This window comes from Halichoerus grypus, chromosome 6 (genome assembly GCF_964656455.1).
Source record: "Halichoerus grypus chromosome 6, mHalGry1.hap1.1, whole genome shotgun sequence".
NCBI classification, from domain to species: Eukaryota; Metazoa; Chordata; class Mammalia; order Carnivora; family Phocidae; genus Halichoerus; species Halichoerus grypus.
In genome coordinates this window covers 29,184,706-29,203,834 of record NC_135717.1, presented here as the reverse complement: position 1 = coordinate 29,203,834, position 19,129 = coordinate 29,184,706, and the positions used below count along the sequence as shown (strand labels likewise).

Genomic DNA, 19,129 nt, shown 5'->3' with positions numbered 1-19,129 from the left:
AACTATCCCCTAGGGGTCCCTCCGCCTGGAGTGAACCCAGAGACCTCCCCACCACAGCCTTCCTTGCCTCCCTAAGCACTGCCCTCCAGGCTTCTGGAATTAGAGCCCCACCAGAGAGAAGGGACATGAGACACAAAGCAGTGGGTCAAAGACCAGTGCAGTGACTGCAAACCAGGACCCCCCCTCTTCCTTCCCCCCGAAAGTGGAGGCAGGAAGTAGGGGTGCATCTGGGACAGAAGGAGAAGAGGGGCGCGTCTGGCTCACTCCCTCTGGCTGCAGTCCTGGGCCCCCTTAGATGGCATCAGGAGGGCCCACTGGTTGGCGATGTGTTTTCTGAGTGTGACACGCGTTGGCCAACAGAGGACAGCAAATACATTTTTTATGATCCTGGGAGGCTCAGTCCTGTCACATTGACTCGAAAAGAGGCTGGGTAGTAGAGGGGGACAAGTCATGTCTCAGTTATCTGGATCCTCTTGGGGCAAGAGGGGACACTTGTACCATGATCTGGGGGTCCCTGGGCAAGGGGTGCAGGTGAAGCAGATTTCAGGAGGGGCTCAGCTGTAGGGGAGGGGCCCCCTCACTGTCGGAACCTTATGTAGCTTATGAAGGGGGTGTCACCCCAGGGGCCAGATCTTTGCCAAGTGGAGAAGGTACCCTCAATGCCCCACCACCAATTTCCTGCAGATCTCTTGGACCCTGCCACTTAGAAAGCAGCACCAAAGTGACTTTGCAACGGGGGGGGGGGGGGGGGGGGGGGGGGGGGAGGACAAGCACAACTTTATGTTTTGGCCTGAAAGTGGGTTGGTATTTGGGGAGTTCTTGGGAACAGAGCATGTCCGTCCAGCTTCCAAAACTGGGAGTTCCAAGGGACTCCAGTCATCCCAGAGCAGGTTAGGGGCCACCAAGGGGTGGTGACCAGGCGTGGCGGCCAGTCCGGGTGCTGCTCCGACTTCCACTATTTGTTCATGGGGGGGGGGCGATGAAAATGGGAGGAACATCTAAAAGCGCCTGCTGGCACTGGCACTGGGGTTCCCGAAAGAGGCTAGCAGATCTGGGGGCGAGTCTGAATCTTAAGTAGATGTGTCCCCATTCAGGCACCCTGCACCCCAGCCGAGGGATCCCTGGAGCGCATGTGGAGGACTCCTGCCCGCCCCCAGGAGGGAGGCCCAGCCCAGGCTCCCTCCTCCGGCCCACGGGGTGTCGGAAATGGGGAATCTCTTCCTCCCCCCGTCCTCCCCCCAGTTTGGAGAACCCCAGGCTCTGCCCCCACAGGTCGAGGCTGACGTCGCCGCCGCATTTCTAGGAATGCCCCTATCCGCTGACTATATTTGGCGAGGGTTTCTAGGAAGGCACCCCCCCCACCCCGGCCCCCGCCCCAGCCCCCACCCGGGCAGGCGGGCGCGCGCCGCTTCCAGGCTCTCGCCCTCTCTCCCGGGCCGGGGAGGAGCCGCCCCGCCTGGGCCGCCGCCGCCTCCCCAGCGCCGCCAACCCCGGGCCGGCCCAGCCCCCGCCCCGGGCCGGCCATAGGGCGTGGGGGGGGGAGGAGCGGGGGAGGGGGGCCGGGGGGGCGGGGGCGCGGCTTTGTGGCGGCAGCGGACCGTGGAGGCCGGGTGCAGCCCCGTCGGCTCCGTGCTCTCGGCAGAAAAGGATTTTCTACGCCCCCCGCCCATCACTTGGATCTTGTCTGGGGAGGGGTGGGATCTTTTTCTGGAAGTCCCCCCCCGCGGTGAAGGATTTGAGGCTGGGCTCCAATCGAGGCGGAGGCTGCAGGGCCCGCGGGCGCCCCCCGCCCCGCGCACGCCTCCCGGGAGCCCAGGAAGGCGCAGCCCCGGGGGGCCCCCCTGCGCCCCCGGAGGAGGCAGCGGCGGTGAGTCTCCCCCTCTTGCCTGCATGGCACCCTCGCTCGCGCCGGGGCAGGGGCCGCGGCAGGTGGGTGCTCAGGCCCCCGGGCCCGGGGGGTGCGGGGCGGCCGCCTGGGGGGCGGGTGGGGACGGGAGCGGGGAGGTGGTGGCGGGGGCAGCGCCCGGCCCTCCGGGGACCCGGCGCTAGACGCCTGTCTGGGCTGCGATCCGCCGCCGCTGCCGCCCCCCGAGGCGGCGGGGCTGGGCTACCTCCCCAGCCCCCTCCCCGGCTCCCGAGAGGGGCGTGTTAGGCGAGGAGGTGGGATCGGGGCGAGGCAGCCCCCCACCTCCCAGATGCTGGGGCTTGGAAATTAACGCGCGGTTGGAAAGGCAGCCACCCCGCCCCCACCCCGGAAAGCCCGTGCGGGAAACTGACTCGCTGCGTGACCCCGATATCAATGCCGCGCGGAGAGCAGGCCGCCCGCTCGCAGGTCCGCGCCCGCCGCGCCCCGCCACTCCACGTGCGCCCCGGGCCGCGCTCGCTCGGCCCGGGCCCTGGGGACCGCCGGCAAAGCAGGGGAGGACAGTCCCCAGAGAGTTACCACCTTCCCCGAAGTAAAGTTGGCTGCCCCCCCCCCCCGGAGGAGCAGGCGGCCATAGCACGTTGGCTTAGCTTCTGATGGGCAGGAGCGGGGGAAGAAAAAAAAACCCACACACACAACTAGGTTCCGGGGTGCAGAGTGAGGTGCCAGGGCCCGAGACCACACCGTGTTGCTCTGGCAAAAGTTCGGGGGGAAAAGGCATTTTGATTTGGGGATGGGGGTGGGAGTGGCCTTTCTGCTTTCCCCTGCTTCCAATCCCCACCATGGGGAGCGTTGGAATGTGCCGCTCAGATCCTCTGAGGACACATCCATATTTATAATTTATTTTTAGGAGAAGTTGTGAAAAAGAGAGGGGGTTTAAAATGGGGAGAAAGGGTGGGGGGGTGGCCTTTTCGGAACCCAGAGGCTAATTGAGCTGTTAAGGTGGAAATAATTTCCCCCAATAGGGGCAAGCAGCAAATTTGACTTTAATGAGGGACAATTAAGGGCATAAATAACTAAACTTTAGCTGGATGAGGGGGGTGGGGTGGGGATTGTATGCCGCACCAAGGACACTCCTTTTGCGCTTTGCTAAGGGACATTTTGGGGGCCCAGCGTCTTCCCTGGGAAGCTTTTGGGCCCAATTGTAAGGCTGGGGTCAGGAGAGGGAAAAGATCCCGGCTTTGGGGTGGGCAGACACCCGCCCCCATCCCTCCCACCACCATCCTGGCTTGTCGGTGAGATCGACTGTCATCCCTGTAGGAAAACCCAGGATTCTTTTAATTATCCAGGATTCTCCAAAATCCTGCCTCTGAGGCAGCCTGCCCAGTGCTTTGAGCTGTGGAGGGGAACACACCTCTTTGGAAAGGTTTTGGAGGCTGTGGTCCCAGAATCGGGGTTTTGAGGGCGAGATGAGTTTATGTTTTATCCAACTGGCCCACAAAGTCCCGCTTTTGGGGTCATTCTAAACATCGAGGGATTCAGGCCCAGCAGTCCGTGGAGAGAGAGCCAAGAGCTGACACCTCCAAGTTGCACGTCTAAAAGCTGATTGGAGAAAGGGGGGGAGGTTTGCTACTTTTGGTAAAAGTGAAAGGCTGTTGGGGGGAGGTGGATAGTCTTGTGCGCGCGCGCACACACGCTCAGTTTGTTGTTGAACCTGCTAAGTTTTTAAGGGCCTCTTCCCTCGGGAGGCCAGAAAGAGATAAGGGAATTGTACTTTTTTTTTTTTTTTTTTTTGTCCAGTGGTTTAATGAGCTGTCGTAGAGGACAGGATTTGAAGGGAATGAGCGGCATCCCGGTTTGACACCCTCCAGATCAAACACCGTTGACGCTGTGAATGGTCATGACGTTAGATTTTTCTTCACATTTGTCAAAGGAGCACCCCTCTGCTGGCTTCCGCGGGGAGTCACGGTATTTCTTTGGTGCCTTGCCACGAGCCATATTTATAAGAGACTCAGGATAGTGTGTTCACCGGGGCTCTCTAAGACAAGGGTGGTAGGGGCACAAATACCTTCCCAGAACACTCACCTTATTAAGTTGTATTAATTTCAACACACACACACACACACACACACACACACACACACACGGATACCTCTGCCCTCCGGTTGTGACCTATGCAGACGCCCACATACCTTAAGTTGATTTACTTGCAAACCTGGATTTCAATCAGGTGTCCACAGCACCGAATAGGAAAGTGAGCTGTACCTAAAGAACTTTGGAACACGGGGTTCTTGATGGCACATTCTGTGTTTAACAGACATGAGACATGTACACACAGATGACATTTGCGCGCCGGGGCCTTGGCAAAAACAGTTTTTTACTTCCCGAGTTCTTTCTCTTTGTTACGGGACACGATGAAACAGCACAATTTTCAAGAGTCCACAGTCCCAGCGTGGCTCACGGATGGGAAACTGTCACGTTGTGACACAAATTGTGTTTGTGCTTTGCTGGATCGTCGCCCCGCCCCCGGCAGCCCCAGAGAGCTGTCAGATCCTATTTGCTTTGCTAAATAAGGATATCTCGCCAAATTAGCCTTTAATGATACTTGTACGAATCGGGTGTGTTGCGTGAATTAACGAGGCCGGAACACGGAATGGTGCGCCAAGACACTGAGCTCGCATCCAGGCGGTGAAGCCGTATGTTAACATGACTGGATTGTGAAGTGGGGAGAATCAGACAGAGTTTCGTGCCGAGTGTGAAGCGGGTCTGCTTTCCTGCGAGCATTTGCAATGGCACAGCCCTGGCTGACACGCGGCCCCCGAACCGGCGCGGGGAACTCTGAATACATTTAGCGCAACTTTGCCCCCCTTCGGAGTCTGGAAACAGGCAGGGTGGGATGGTGAAGGGCTTATAAATCAGGACTCTGCCGTGAGAAGTCTTCAGTACTTGGGCAGAGAATCACAGCTCCTGTGCATGTTCCTACCACCACCCTCTCCCTGTCCTCCCCACAGCAATAAGAAAACACACACACGCACATGCACACACACACGCGTGCGCGCGCGCACACACACACAAATTAACAAGGAACTGCAGAATACGCTGAATGCATTTTGGCTTTTCTCCTTTGGCCTGTGTGAAATTTCACGAAGCGGTTGCTATCCGCACCCCCCACACACACCCCACCTCCAAGACGTGTGGATTCAGAAGAAAAAAAAAATAGAAACTTGGAATTTAGTTCTTAGCAATATCTAAGATACAGCGAATCTCATCGGGACACAAATGTTTCAAAGGGGGGAAAAAATATGATCTAGCCAGGGGTGAAATATTTAGAGGGGGTAGTGCAATGAGAGGAATACTTCCTTAAGAATAAAACATGCGTTTATGACTCAAACCAATGATAGGTGGGAAAGTCCCTACAAGGGAACACTCCCTCTTTTTCTTGCTCCCCAGCACCGCCCCCCTCAACACACACACACACACACACACACACACACACTCTCCACCCTAAATATTAAGAACAGAAAGATGATTCTTGCCAGGTAAAGGTACGGCTTTCTAGCAGCAGATCAGCTCACCCTCTTTTAATTGGGATCGTGGAGTAAATACAGCTCTTTCGGGCAGTGAGGATAAAAATTAGCCTGATCATGGTTAAGGGAAACTCGGTCCTTAGACTCACGTGCCAGAAAATACGTGCACGTACCAACAAAATAAAACATTGTTCTGGAATTTTCTTTCTTGCCCAGCATCCCAAACTTGGGAACATGTAAAGTCTTTTTCTTTTTTTTTTTTTTCTTGCTGCTTATGTCCGGAACGAGGGAAACAAAACCACCACACGACCATGAGGTAAACCACCATCGGCTTTGCAGGCCCGGTAGCCAGGCAGGCTTTTCAAGCAAAAGGGTGGATGAGGTAGAGAGTTTGGAAGGAGTGAGCTTTGGGGTCCCGCCACCACCCTGAGCCCCCAGCCCTCCTCTGGTCTCCCTTTAGAGTGGCCAGTGATCTGATGCCCGCCCGGAATCTTGGGTTCTAGGGGGCATGTCCGTATTTACAGAGCCTTCAAGTTTCAGATTGTATATCATCTTCAAGCATCTGCATTTAAGGAACCACAGGGCAGACTTGTTTCTCGGGTGTCTCTGAATGGCCGCACCGCTCCACGAAAGGGGGACACACACGTAGGAAGTGGAAACTGCTGCCGGTGTCACAAGAAAGCCATGTTTAAAATACACCCGGAAGATGGGGGGCAAATGGAGCCTTTTGTCCAGGATTTGCTTGGCCCCCGCAGGGAAGGGAGGTGGTGGCCACCTTGAGCCTGAAGTTAGCTGTGCAGCGTGGTGTGAAAGTTTGCTCAGAGGCGTGCAGAAAAGTAAGCTCTCTCGTTGGAATCGTGCGTGAGATCAGTGCCCGGGCCTGTTGGCATCTCCGCCCCAGGCAGCCTGGACCACTGCCTGCCCAGGCCTGAACGCGGCCTGAGAGGCGCCGCTGGTGCCCAGACGAGCCCCCGGACAGGTGCACGGGGGTCTCTGCTCCCAAGACCCCGCCGGCAGCACTTGTTGGCTAGAAGCGGGGTATTGGGCTCCTGAGAGCGGCCTCCCCGGGGACTCTGCAGGGCTCAGTGTCCCATTTACCGCATGGTCTCTGGTGAGGGCAGAGCCCCATTTGGCTAAGCACAGCGTCCCAGATGCTCAGAGGGAAACAGATGAGGCTGTCCGAGGGGCTTGGGGCAAATCCGCCTGTGCGTGAGTCTAGAAGGTTCAGGGGCAGAGCTATGCTTTTGCAGGCCAGCCGGAAGTCCTCTCCGGGATCCTCGCATTTGGGGTGGGCCCAGGGGGCGTGGCGCGGGGCCAGCAGCGTCTCAGCGACCGAGCAAGCTGCTGCCTTCCCCAGGCCTCTTCCATCGGGCAGCGAGGAAGACCCAGGCCAGCAGGGCAAGGGTTGCAGCCCCGAAGTGGGGAGAAGGCATTGGAGGCCCATCAGGGGGCCTGCTGGGCAGACGAGGGGACCCTGAGCCGGCCTGGCGGGGAGGGGGACGGCCGAGAGAGAAGTGGGTGGGCATCCCGGAGTTGAGCTTGCAGGGAAGAAGCCCGCTCAGGCATGCTGCACCCAGCCCTGAGTCAGCCAGTCCCACGGGACTCCCGTTTGGCCCCAGCAACTGGACTCCAGGCCACCTAAAGGCCTCGTGCGTGGGTTCCTGATTGTGTCTTAGAATGGCATTAAAAGGTCCAGACCGGGCGCTCGCAGGCCGTGCCATATTTAGCCTCAGCTTCACCCAGAGAATATTTTAGGTGCCGCTTGAAAGAAGAGATCGGGGCCGGGTTACCAGCTGTCACATGGAGAGCGTAGAATCGCTCCCTTACAGGCCTGGCCCCGACCGCCCGGTGCTCACCGGCACAGATGCCACGCGACAGGTGCCAAGGAGCCGGTTCTGGGCCGGGAAGCCTTTGCGTCCCGTTTTCGGTCCGATGGCGATAAGGCAGAGGCGGCCTCCATTCACAGAGCTCACAGAGGCTGTTCTCAGCCCCTCTCTCTTCTCTTGATGGCCCAGTGTGATATGCCAGCCTGCTGGGTGAGCAGCCTCCTCCTTGGGTGTCAGCAGCCGTGGGGGAGGTTAACTCTTTCAGGGCCCAGGGGTGCTGGCCGGCCTGGGGGACCTGCACCTGCAGAGAGCTTGCAGGCCACCAGCCCCAGGGGAGACAGTGTGTTGGACTTCTTAGTCCTCGATATCTAGTGGCCAGACCTGAGAGATGGCTTCCTGGACCTGAGCAGGGATTCCCCCTCCCCACCCACTTCTGCCCCATCAGCCACCACCACCACGCTCCCCTACCCAAGCCTTCGCCCCTTTGGTTGGTTGTACGGCCGTGGAAACAGGTGCTCCCCTTTCCAGATACTTCCCCCTGGGTTTCCACGTTGACTGCCTTTCTCCCGCATTCCACACCAGGAGGTATTGATGGATGCATGGCTCCCGTAGATGGGTAAGGAGATTTCGGGAAGCATCCATTGGGGTCTTGGGGAAGCGTCACAGGCGAATCCTGGAAGTGGCCTGGTCCTTCCCACCTGCTCTGGGGTTCCCGATCTTGGTGTGTTCTGGGCCACAGAGAAGGCGTGTCCGTCTCGCAGTGGCTGCACAGCGACATGTTTAGCCAATTATCGGCCAATAATCATCAGGCTTTTGGGGAGCCTAGGTGGAGCCGCCGCAGACCATGAAAGCTTTGGCTTATTTCAAGGTTGCTCTCACTTTGTACATTTTTTCCTTTTTAGTTCTGGCTCCCGGTGCTCCGAGCACCACCACTTCCTGCCCAGCTGGTTCGTTACCGCAGGGAAAATGAGGGACTTTTGGGGGCAGATGTGTTTCCATTCTACTATCATAATGCCCCTAAAAATCCTTATTGCTCTTGCAGTATTCCTCGGGGGCCCTGGGCTAGCTGGGAAGATGGCAGCTCTGAGGTCTTCCAGCAACTAAAAGAAGAGAAAGATGTTCCCCCCAAATTCTCCCAGCACACAGCTCACAGCTGGTTATGGCCACACGAGAAAGAAAAAGGCGCCATCCACAGACAGTGTTGCTAATTGTGCTTTTTTGCCCTCCAGGGGCGGGGGGCGGGGAGGGAAGGGGGAAGAGGGGGAAGGGGGACGCGTGGGGGGAAGGTGGGAAAGGTGGAAAACAAGCAAGTGTTACCTGTTTGACCAGGCGGGTGAGGCGACTCTCACCCTTCAGCCTGGTCCTTCCAGCGGGGCCTCTGGGATCTTCACCTTGGCAAGGGGCCCTGGCCAGTCCTGGCTTTCTCCCCCCTGCCCCGATCCCTGAGCCAGGTCACTTTCCCACTCTCTGCCTCGGTTTCCCTATCTGCCAAGGGAGGGGCCACACTCCAGGCTCTGGCCTGGAAGGGATCATGGTTGCCACCCACGGCTATAATGAGCTCAAGCGCTATATGAGCCCCGAAGGCTTTGTGGCGGGCTTTGAAAATGGGGAAGTTAAAGCATTCACCGGGGAAGGGATTGGTACTAATATTTCCTAACACACGCCTTATATGCTGAGGCGACTCAAACAAGGAGGGGAGACCATAGCCCCACAGTGAGCATGGGTTTCTGGAATCAGCTGGGACTCCTGCTGTGTCGCCCCAGGCAAGTGGCCCAACCTCTCTGGGCCGCCATTTCCTCCCCCGTGAAACCCACAGCTTAGAATAGCCACCTCCCAAGTCTGATGCACAGATCTACCCAGCGATTGTAAGTGGTACCTGGTTCCAGGTATACATTATTCTCCTAGGTATTTCTTTGTACGGCCAATTTCTGTTTGCAGCAAGCAACTGGTTTTTAATTGGGGGTAGGAATAGAAGGCCCCCTTTTTATACCAATTTATTTAAGTGAAAGAGGGTACGTTGCTTAGAAGAAACATATTAAGCAAGGAACAGTAGAGGTAGCCTGAGGATGGGGCAGAAATCGAGACAGTCAAGTTTCCTAGACCCACTGAATTAAGCATTCGTGTATGTCTCAGCGATTTTCGGCACCCACATCCTCGGGTCGCCAATTCAAATCTGTGGCGGGCTCCACCCATGACAGCCAGGGTGTCACGCGTCCTCGCTTCTCAGGGGTGCCCCCACCCCTTCCCTGCCCACCCACACCAGTGACATCTCCGCCCCTACACCCCCCACCCCCATTGCTCAGATTTGTCTCCCGCCTTAGGGTCGCGATGACCCAGCGCCCTTCCCCCTCCCCAGGGCACCTCTCTGGGCCTCAGTTTCTCAGTGAGGTGGGAGAAGAGAACCCTCTGTCCCAGATCAAGGAAGTCACAGGGCTCCATCGGGCAGCTGCCGTGGTTCACAAACAGCACCAGCGGCCCTGGGACCAGCAGCACCCTCAGCCTGCAGGGACGCTCCTTCGACAGGCCACCCTGTGCCAGGCCCGGGCACCAGCCCCTGCCTGCCCCCCCGGGACGGTGGCTTTACAGGGAAACAGTGAGCGTGCGGTCCCAGCCAGCAGGGGCGGACTCTGGTTTCAGTTTCTGCTGTGTCATGGGGTGGGGGGTGGCATCAGGAGCGGCCCGGCTGCCCTAGCACAACCCCCGCCCCCGCCCCGCGGCCCGCCAGAATGGGGGCTGGGCCTTCAGGCACCCCTTCCATGCCTCTCTCCCACACGGTGGGGAGAGCCCCAGGTGGGAAAAGCCAGGAGGGAGAGAGAGGATTTCTTTAGCTGTGGGATCTCCCCAGAACAAGTTCTTAAGCCACACAGTCTTAAAGTTCTGAGAATTGCAGCTGTTGATTCTGGATCCAAATGCCCTGGCTGGACACCTGCTTCCTGACTCCCTTTGCTAAGCACATGTCTTGTCAAGGACCTACTGTGTGCTAAGCACCGTGCCAGGGGCCAGGGACGCAGCCGGGAGCAAGACAGCCCCTGTCTGCACAGGGCTCCCCCTTGAGTCAGGGGAGACAGAAGAGAAAGCAAACAAAGAATCCCACGTTATGGAGGAAATTTCACACGCTAGACTTGGTGTTAGCATCTCAGGGAAGGGGCATGCGTTCCTGCCCGTGTGTGCCCCTGTGAGTGTCAGTCACGTGTCAACTCCGGGGACACACAGGTAGGTTAAGAACTCAGACCAGGGCCTGGATAGCCCAGGTTTGAATCCGGATGCTTCCACTGACTGTTGTGTGACCTCAGGCAAGCTCCCTCTCCTCTCTGGGCCTCTGCTGCCCCATCCAGATGTGCTAGAATAATAGTACCTACACGACAGGGCTGCAGTGAGGAGGACTTAAACGCACGTCCCTAAAGAACTAAGGATGGTGCTTGGCATTGACCACGAGCTGCCTAAGGCATAACCATTATCTAAGAGTAACAAATGGCCACTATTCTCATAGGCACCTCATCTCCCTTTACAGCCGCAACCAACCCTTAGGTGGGCCTTAACAGGTCCTTGTTCAGATGAGAAAACCGGGGCGCAGGGAGGCGCCCAGCTGGAAGAGTCTGACCCCAGGTTGTGGGCCCGGCCCTGGTTTTAATGCCCTGCTGTCGTCATCTTGACATTTTTAATAATTTTGGCACACGGGGCCCCGGGTTCTCATTTTGCAAACTGGGGAGCCAGCCCTGCCCAGATCTGATTGACCCCCAAAGCAGTCACTCTGAACTCCTACCATCCACAGAGCCTATAGCCAGGTCCAGAGTAACTGTCCAATTCACCAGTGCAGGATTCGCTGTGGGATGGAAATCCTGGGGACAAAAGGAAGGTCGATTACAGGGCTGAACTGCTCGGATGCTTATTGGTTTGTTTGTCGCCCCTTTGAGAAGTCAAGGGGGCCACAGCCAAGGGCAGGCACTGTCATTCATTCACGGCTGTACCCCCAGGACCCAGCATGTATGAGCTGCTCAGTTAATGTCCGTGAAGCTAAGCGAATGAATGGGGAGGCCGCTGTAGATCCTGATCCAAACCGATATAAAGGACACCTCCCAGGAAAGCAGGTCGTCGGGGGGGGTGCAATGTCAGCCCTGGCCACCCCAGCAGGCCTCTGGGTAGCCCCTGAAGGGTGTGGGGATGTGCACCTCGTTCCTCCCCGCCCCGACCCCACCTGCCAGTGCTCTGCAGCAGAACGCTGTTGAACAGCTGCCGGTGGGGTGCTCAGGGACAACGCGGGTATTTACAGACACGTGGGCCCGGATTCCTGAGCACCTGTTACTGGAGAAGATGCAGAGTTCAGGCGAAAAAATAACTCAGGTTTTAGTTCTGGGCAGGTTCAAATCCCAGCCAGGGGTCAGGGAGGCAGTTTCCTGGGCCATTAAATGAGAAGGTTTGGATTTGTGGATCAGAGGTCCTTCTTCCTCTGAAATTAGAGGCCTTTTATACTCTCACAGCTCCAAATTATAAATATTACTAAGAAGCAGAGAATCACCTGAAAAGCCTTTAGGATATTTAGGACAATAAGAAACATTTGTATGTTTCGCCAACTGTTTTCACAGAACAGGCACTCTCTCCGCTGCTTCAGATAACCCCATAAAGTCAGAGTCGTCGGCCTCCTTTTCTAAATAACACAACCACCAGCATATATTGAGCGCTTTATACATACTAGGCACTTGACACGCATGAAGTCATTGCCCAGGGAGGCACTATTACTGCAACACTTGAGAACACTTGAGACCTGCCCAAGGTCACACAGCCAGCATGTGATGAGCTGGGGTTCAAGCCTAGATCTTCCATCTCAGGGACCAGCAGACTTGCCCCGTAAAGGGCCAGATACTAAATATTCTCGGCTCTGCAGGCCCTATGGTCTGTGTCACAGCTCCTCCACTCGGCCATTATAACAAAAACGCAGACACAGACAACACAGAAATGAACTGACGTGGCTGTGTGTTCCAATAAAACTTTATTTACAAAAACAAGACATGGGCCGAATTTGGCCCACCCCTGTTCCAGACTCAAAAACCTGCCTTCCGGTTTGGCCCGGGCAACATTCTTTCCCATCCTCTCTCCCCATCTGTGAAGTGAGTAAGTTATGTTCAGGTCAGAGACGCCTGGCTCTGGAGAGATTGAATCGGCCTCTCTTTTCTTGAGGGAATTATGAAGCTCTTGGAATTTACAACTATTAGGAATTATTAGTGACTGCCATAATAGGACACCATGGGGATTTGAAAGCTGTAATTTTAATAGCTGTGACTGAGTAACTTTTTAAAGAGGAAAGGGTTATAGTTTAGAAAGATACCTCATTGGGGCACCTTGGCTGTGGAAGGAACTTCTCAGAGAAGGGAGTTTTCTGAAGTCTGTGAGAATGGAAAGAGGATGAAAAACAGCTTAAGGCACAAGAAGGTAACTGAAAGGCAGGATAGCAGTGTGTGTGTGTGTGTGTGTGTGTGTGCACAGAGAGAGGGTATAGGAGAAGGGGGATTTCCCAAAAGGCAAGAAGCTGAAGACTAAGGATTCCTGGTGGGAGAAGTCGGGGGGCATGACTTATTTTTTAAACAGCTTTATTGAGATATAACCCACTTACCATCTAATTTACCCATTTAAAGTGGACAGTTCAATGGCTTTGAGTATATTCATAGAGTTGGGTATTCATTATCATAGTCAATTTTAGAACCTTTTTATCACCTCAAAAAGAAACATCAGTGTCCTAATCCTCCTCCCCCCGCATCCTAAGCAATCACTTATCTACTTTCTTCTCTATAGATTTGCCCGTTCTAGACATTTCACATGAAGCAGTGTATGATCCTTTGTGAATGGCTTCTTTCCCTGAGCATTGTGTTCTCAAGGTCTTTCCACGCTGTAGCATACCACAGGACTTCATTCCTTCATTCCTTTTGGTGGCTGAATAGTATCCATTTTTTTATTTATCCATTTGTCAGGTGATGGACATTTGGATTGTTTACTTTCTGGCTATTAGGAATAATGCAGCTTTCAACACTTGTGTAGGCGTACGTATTCATTTCTCTTCGGCGTATACCCTAGAAGTGTGATTTCTGGGTCATATGGAAGCTCCATGTTTAACATTTTGAGGAGCTGCCAGAAGCACATCTTATATTGCCTTTTTCTACTTTGTATTTTCTACTTTCCCGCCATATTGAATGTAAGTAAAATACTGTAATGAGCACTGGAACCCATCATCAACAATTACCAGCCTTTGCCAGTCCTGAGTCATCTGCCTTCCCTCCATCCCCTTTGTCACTCTTCGAAGAGTTCGAAGCCAATTCAAGCACTGACTTTATGTTGTTAATTTGGCTGAGGGGTCAACACTTTTCTTCCGTCCCAAACCTTCAGAGTGTCCTCCGCCCACATCTTTGTGTGGGTAGAATTTGGGGAGATCAGAGGAATTGGGGCAGAGGACCGAGTGGGTCAACGTTGGGTGGAAAGGAACAGCTCCTGAACAAAGCAGGACTGGCTACGTAATTTGCACAATGAAAATATGGAGCCCTTTGTTCAAAAATTATTCAGAAGTTCAAGATGACAACAGCAGAGCATTAAACCAAACATAGGCCCTGTGCAACTGTACGTGTCACGTGCCCATGAGGCCAGCAAAAGGGTGCCCAAGCAGAACTAATTCATTAGACACAGGAATTTAGAGCTTTGGTGCCTAGGACAGACATAAGCACCCCTCACCCCCAATCACTGGAACGTTTCCAAGAGAAGTTGGGTCTCCCATGTGGGAGACAGTGGCATGAGGGACAGAGTTCAAGCCCGTTCCATCTGAATCTCCAAAAATAAGATGACCCCAGCTGACATGTGGGTTATAAGTACTTTAAAAAATTAGCCATTTGCCTTAAGCCTTCCTCCCTAAGAGCCTGCAGTTGTTTTATTTGGGCACACCATTTTGTCCTGGACTCTGAGTGTCCTCTGATCTCACAGCAGATGACAGGGCTGCAGTCTTCAGAACAGAGGCCCCCTGGTTAGCAAACCATCCAGAGCAGCGGCAGGACTAGGGGTGCCCTTTTGAGGCAGGTGGTCATGGCAGACACTGGCAGCCCGTCACGGCACCCGATCCCTCTCAGCGCCATTATCCTTCTCAAGGGTAGTCTCCACCAACCAAAGGAACCTTATTTCTTGTGCTAATCCAGTCTCATCTCAAGAATGTATACTCTTTACTCAGGACACCAAGAGATTCAGAGCCCCCAGTGTGTGTTTGGATGATGCCCAGCGATGCACTTATCTTAACAGAGCGTTGTCATGGAGGGGTACACAACACGACTGGGAAGGGGGTCGGGGAGGAGAGAGGGACTCCTTGAGGAAAGAACAGGTAAGGACCTTGTACCTCCTCCTGTTCTCTGCGGCAAGTTCAATGAGTGAACGCACGTTCATTCACTCCTCAGTTCCTCACCTACACCATAGAAGGGGCTGTGTCCTGAGCAGGGGCAACGCAGCCCTCTCAAAAGGACACGCGCAGTTCCGACCCTTAGCAGAAGCGGCAATCATCAACCAAAGATGAAAAAAAAATTTTTTTTAATTTGATTAAAATAAATAATGACAGTAGCAAAAAAAAAAAAAAGAACTACAACAGGTCTGAGTAAATCCTGCGGGCAGCTCGGGGGGTTGGGAGACCGTATAGTGGATCTTAAAGCGTCTGACTCAAGATTGAGGCAATTCTCAGCCAAGTAAATGTAGAAGCACAGCCAGCAGATGTCTCTGGAGGAGTGAGATGGCTCTGGGTTTTTTATTATTTATGGGGTTTTTGTTTTAGGGGTTTTGGGGGGTTTGTTTTGCAAACACCTCCTCCCCCACTTCCGCTCAAACACCTGACACTGGTGAGAATAGGACCAAAGATGGCCACCCACGACACCCATCCCTCCGCTACAGTAATTGGTCCAAACACGGACATGTGACCAAACATGACCAATCGCAGCAGCCCACTTCGGTGCCAGACAGCAGTAACTGGTCCAGGTGTGGTCACGTGACCCAAGCACAGCCAGTCGAGGCTTGTCCTACCTGGAGCGGGTGGGAAGGTTGCTTTAGCTCCACTCGCTAGCGTCCAGAGGTACACGTGGCCCCAGAGATTGAGGTCAACAAGCAGAGGGAGGGAGCGATGAGAGATGGGATGGGGGTGGGGAGGAAGGAGAGAGGCCGGCGCTAAGTTCTGACCCCACAGCCTTACACGTGCTGGATCCAGGAGCAGCTCAGCCTTTTCCCTCATCACAGCTACCAGAGTGATGAATCCCCCATATTGCCTCAGTCAGATCAACTCTGGTTTTTGTGCAGCCCAGAGCACCCCAATTCAGGATGTGGGGACTGTGTCCTCTCTGTGGACTGTGTGAAGCTAAAAGGGGTAGGTTGTCCTCAGAACTCATTGTCCCCGAGGTGTGCCTGCTGTACGTGAGAATACAAGAATCCCCAGACACGCGTCCATGTGCTACCCCATCACCTGTTCATTTCCCACTGAATCAGAGCTACGCCCTTGCTCTTGAACGTGTACATCAGGCCCTTTTCCTGCTTGCCTGTCTCCCCAGCCTCGCCCCCAGCGTACCCCCACCTCTCCTCCCCACCCTGCTCTCCACCACGGGCCACGCATGCAGCTTATCCTGGCCAAAGCTCCCATGCCTACCACGTTATATTTGTGGTGATCTGTTCATGCCTGTTGCCCCCCATGAGTGAGGATCTTGGGCATGGGGACCCTGGACATCTTTGCGTCCCCAGCTGCTAGCCCACAGTAGGCAGACAACAAACGTGGGAGGAAGGGAGGCGGGGAAGGAAAAAGGGGGAGAAGGGTAGCTCATTCCTACTGATTCTGGTCCAACCAATGGGTGCCCGGTAGGGTCAAGTTCTGTGCTCGCTTCCTCTGCTCAATACTCTCCCTTCAGGTGGACACGAAACCCCTGCCCGCATCTACTCCAGTGTCCCCTCCCCATTCTCCCAGGGTCCTGTCTTCCTTCCATGTTTTCTTGTTCTCTTCAGCCCCTGCCACCATCATGGGTCCTTCTCTCTAGTTAACGATCTCTCCTCTCCCGCTTATGTGTCAGCCCCAGGTGGTCAGGCATCTCTGTTTGGTTCTCTGCTGTCTCCTCAGGACCTGGACCCGTGCCTGCCACCAACTAGATGCTCAAGAAATATCTGTCTGTGGAGTGCATGAATGCATTCTTTGTGTTCCCCCAAACACACAGGACTACCAAACTTATTCGTAAAGTACCTATGTGCTTCATGCATTTTATAGGGGTTACAAAAGCCAGGTGATGTGTTAGTTTCCTAGGGCTGCCATAACAAACTGATACAAACTAAGAGGCTTAAAATGACAGAAAGGTAGGATTTCACAGTCCTGGAGGCTAGAAGTCCATAACCTGGCAGAGCCACACTCCCCCCAGGTGCTTCAGGGGAAGATCTGTACCTTGCCTCTCCCATGGTCCTCGACTTGTGCCCACATCGCTCCAATCTCTGCCTGTGTCTTCATGCGTTCTTATTCTTGCTGTGTCTGCCTCTGTTTCTCTCTTCTAAGGATGCATGCAGTGCCCCTCTGGATCATCCAGGATAAACTCATCTCAAGATCCTTGACTTAAGCCCATCTTTTGCTAGATAAGGTCATATTCACAGGTTCCAGAGACTGGGAAGTGGGCATATCTGGTGTCTCTCTGGGACCACCGTGCATCCCACTCCAGGTTATTTGCATAAAGAAACCAGAAAAGCTGGGCTGTCTGGGTGGCTCAGTCAGTTAAGCATCCGACTCTTGATTTCAGCTCAGGTCATGATCTCAGGGTCATGGGATCAAACCCTGCGTCGGGCTCTGAGCTGAGCATGGAGTCTATTTAAGATTCTCTCTCAGGGAACCTAGGTGGTTCAGTTGGTTAAGCGTCTGACTTTGGCTCAGGTCGGGATCCCAGGGTCCTGGGATCGAGTCCTGCATGGGGCTCCCTGCTAAGCAGGGAGTCAGCTTCTCCCTCCGCCTCTCCCCCTCCCTCCCTGGCTTGTGCTTTCTCTCGCTCACTCACTCTCTCTCTCTCAAATAAAATCTTTAAAAAAATTAAAAAAAAAAAAAAGATTCTCTCTCTCCCTCTGCCCCTCCCCCACTCCCTCTCTCGAAAGAAAAAGAAAGAAAGAAACCAGAAAAGCAAGGATTCCCACCACCACTCCACTAGCCTGACAGATATGTAATGAAAAGAGTATTATCATTTTATATTGCTCCAGAGTGTGGAAATCATATCAAAAACACAATTTTAGGTTATTTAATTGCCCTAGATTTTGAAAATAATACCATGCTGGTGGTAAGAAAAAGAATACAGAAGAGGATAATGCGGGAAATGAAGGAACACCCCCTTGGTGATTTATCTTTAATTTCGCTTTCTAAACAGTAACCGCTGGATGCACTTTGCATAATCTCCATACATTTTCAAAGCCTGTTCAAGTGCATTCACTTTTTTTGCTCATAACATTAAGCAAGCTGGGGGCGTTCCAATATATCCTGAAGACGTGACAGCCCTCAGACCCACCTCATTCTTTCTAATGCCTTCTAGCATTGCACCATACTTAACCTGTCCCCTACCAGCCAGCATTTCAGTTAACGCCAGGATTTTGCCATTATAACATATACTCTCTTTGGCATGTGTCCAAGTATACTGACAGGATACATTCCTAGAAGCAGAATGTCTCAGTCCAGAGGATACGTGCATTTTTTATTTCTACAGCTACTGCCCAATGCCCATCAAGAGCGCATGGGTGGGGGAGCCCGTTTCCACGGCCTCACCCACCCCAGCAAGGACGCAGTGTGTCAGGGGAAAAAAGTCCCAAATGAGGTAAGCGGACTTGCCATGTGGACCTGGGTGGGGGTGGACGTGGCCCCTTTCTGAGGTGATAAGCTGCTCCGAGTTCTCATCAGCTTGGGTTTTATAAACAAAGGCAGAGTTTGGGGAGGTGAGCCAGAGCCATGCAGTGAGAAGCGTTGCGCAAGTCAGTATTTATTTCTTTAGCGCAGTTAGAACTTAAATATGGTCAAAACATATTCTCCTTTTAATTTACACAAACAAATATGTTCCCCGGCTGACACCTCTGGTGCCAAGTTTCTAGGGGAAATGAAATTCTACTGTGAGATTCTAAACCACTAGGGAGAAGAGGAGAATGGAAAAGCCACTGCAAGTTTGCTTTGCACGTCCAGAACCGGCTGCTGAGAGGTGTCTCTTTCTGTGTTAGTTGCAGATAAACCTGCCAGTAATTTTAGCGAACGAGGCGTGGAGCACATAAAGGCCAGAAGATGGAAAACACTCCGGGTTTGATAAAAGGAGTTCTGCTCGGCTCGGAATCCTCCCTCCTGCTAGTCCCGCTGAGATCTATCTGGAGAGGGTCTGACGGATTGAGGAAAAAGAAATGAGACCAACGTTGAGTCTCCTTTCAAGGGCTGTGCTAATATAAAACCAAACAACTTGAAATTGTTCCAAGAGGGGATTAAAGCAACATGTTATTTTGAGTGATTGCTTAATTTATTGAGCTGCGGCTAGATCTGTAACAAAATACAGCCCTTGCAACCGATAACCTCCTGCTGCAATTGAACTTCTACAATTAAGGAACATTTTCCAAGAGTTTCTCTGGAATGGCTTCGAATTTTTAGTCTCCGTGGTGGGGCGCTTCTGAGCACTCAATTTCTGGGCAAGTTTTTGTGTTGTTGTTTTTGTTTTTTTCAAGAGTGACGGGCTGATGTTAATAAGGAAAGGAAGCAGCCTTTCATTGAATGCCTTGTCTTCACCATGTGCTTAATATACATTATCTCTAATCCTGACAACAGCCCAGTGAAGGAACTCTTATGAGTCCCTGTTTTACGGATATGAAGCTTGTAGCTGTTAAGTCATTTTCCAGAGTGGCGCTGTCCAAGACCGTAGCTCCTAGTCATA

At 53.6% G+C, this 19,129-nt stretch overlaps 1 long non-coding RNA gene across 2 annotated transcripts; it reads left to right on the top strand.

Moving 5' to 3' along the window:
* Positions 1-1,593: 1,593 nt before the first annotated feature.
* On the top strand, positions 1,594-18,708 carry LOC118555676 (uncharacterized). Of its 2 annotated transcripts, XR_004927107.2 has the most exons (4): positions 1,594-1,867; positions 3,665-3,832; positions 17,933-18,040; positions 18,435-18,708. It is a non-coding gene; the product is annotated as an uncharacterized LOC118555676 (long non-coding RNA). The 2 variants fall into 2 exon arrangements; XR_004927105.2 differs by lacking the exon at positions 3,665-3,832.
* Positions 18,709-19,129: the final 421 nt, after the last annotated feature.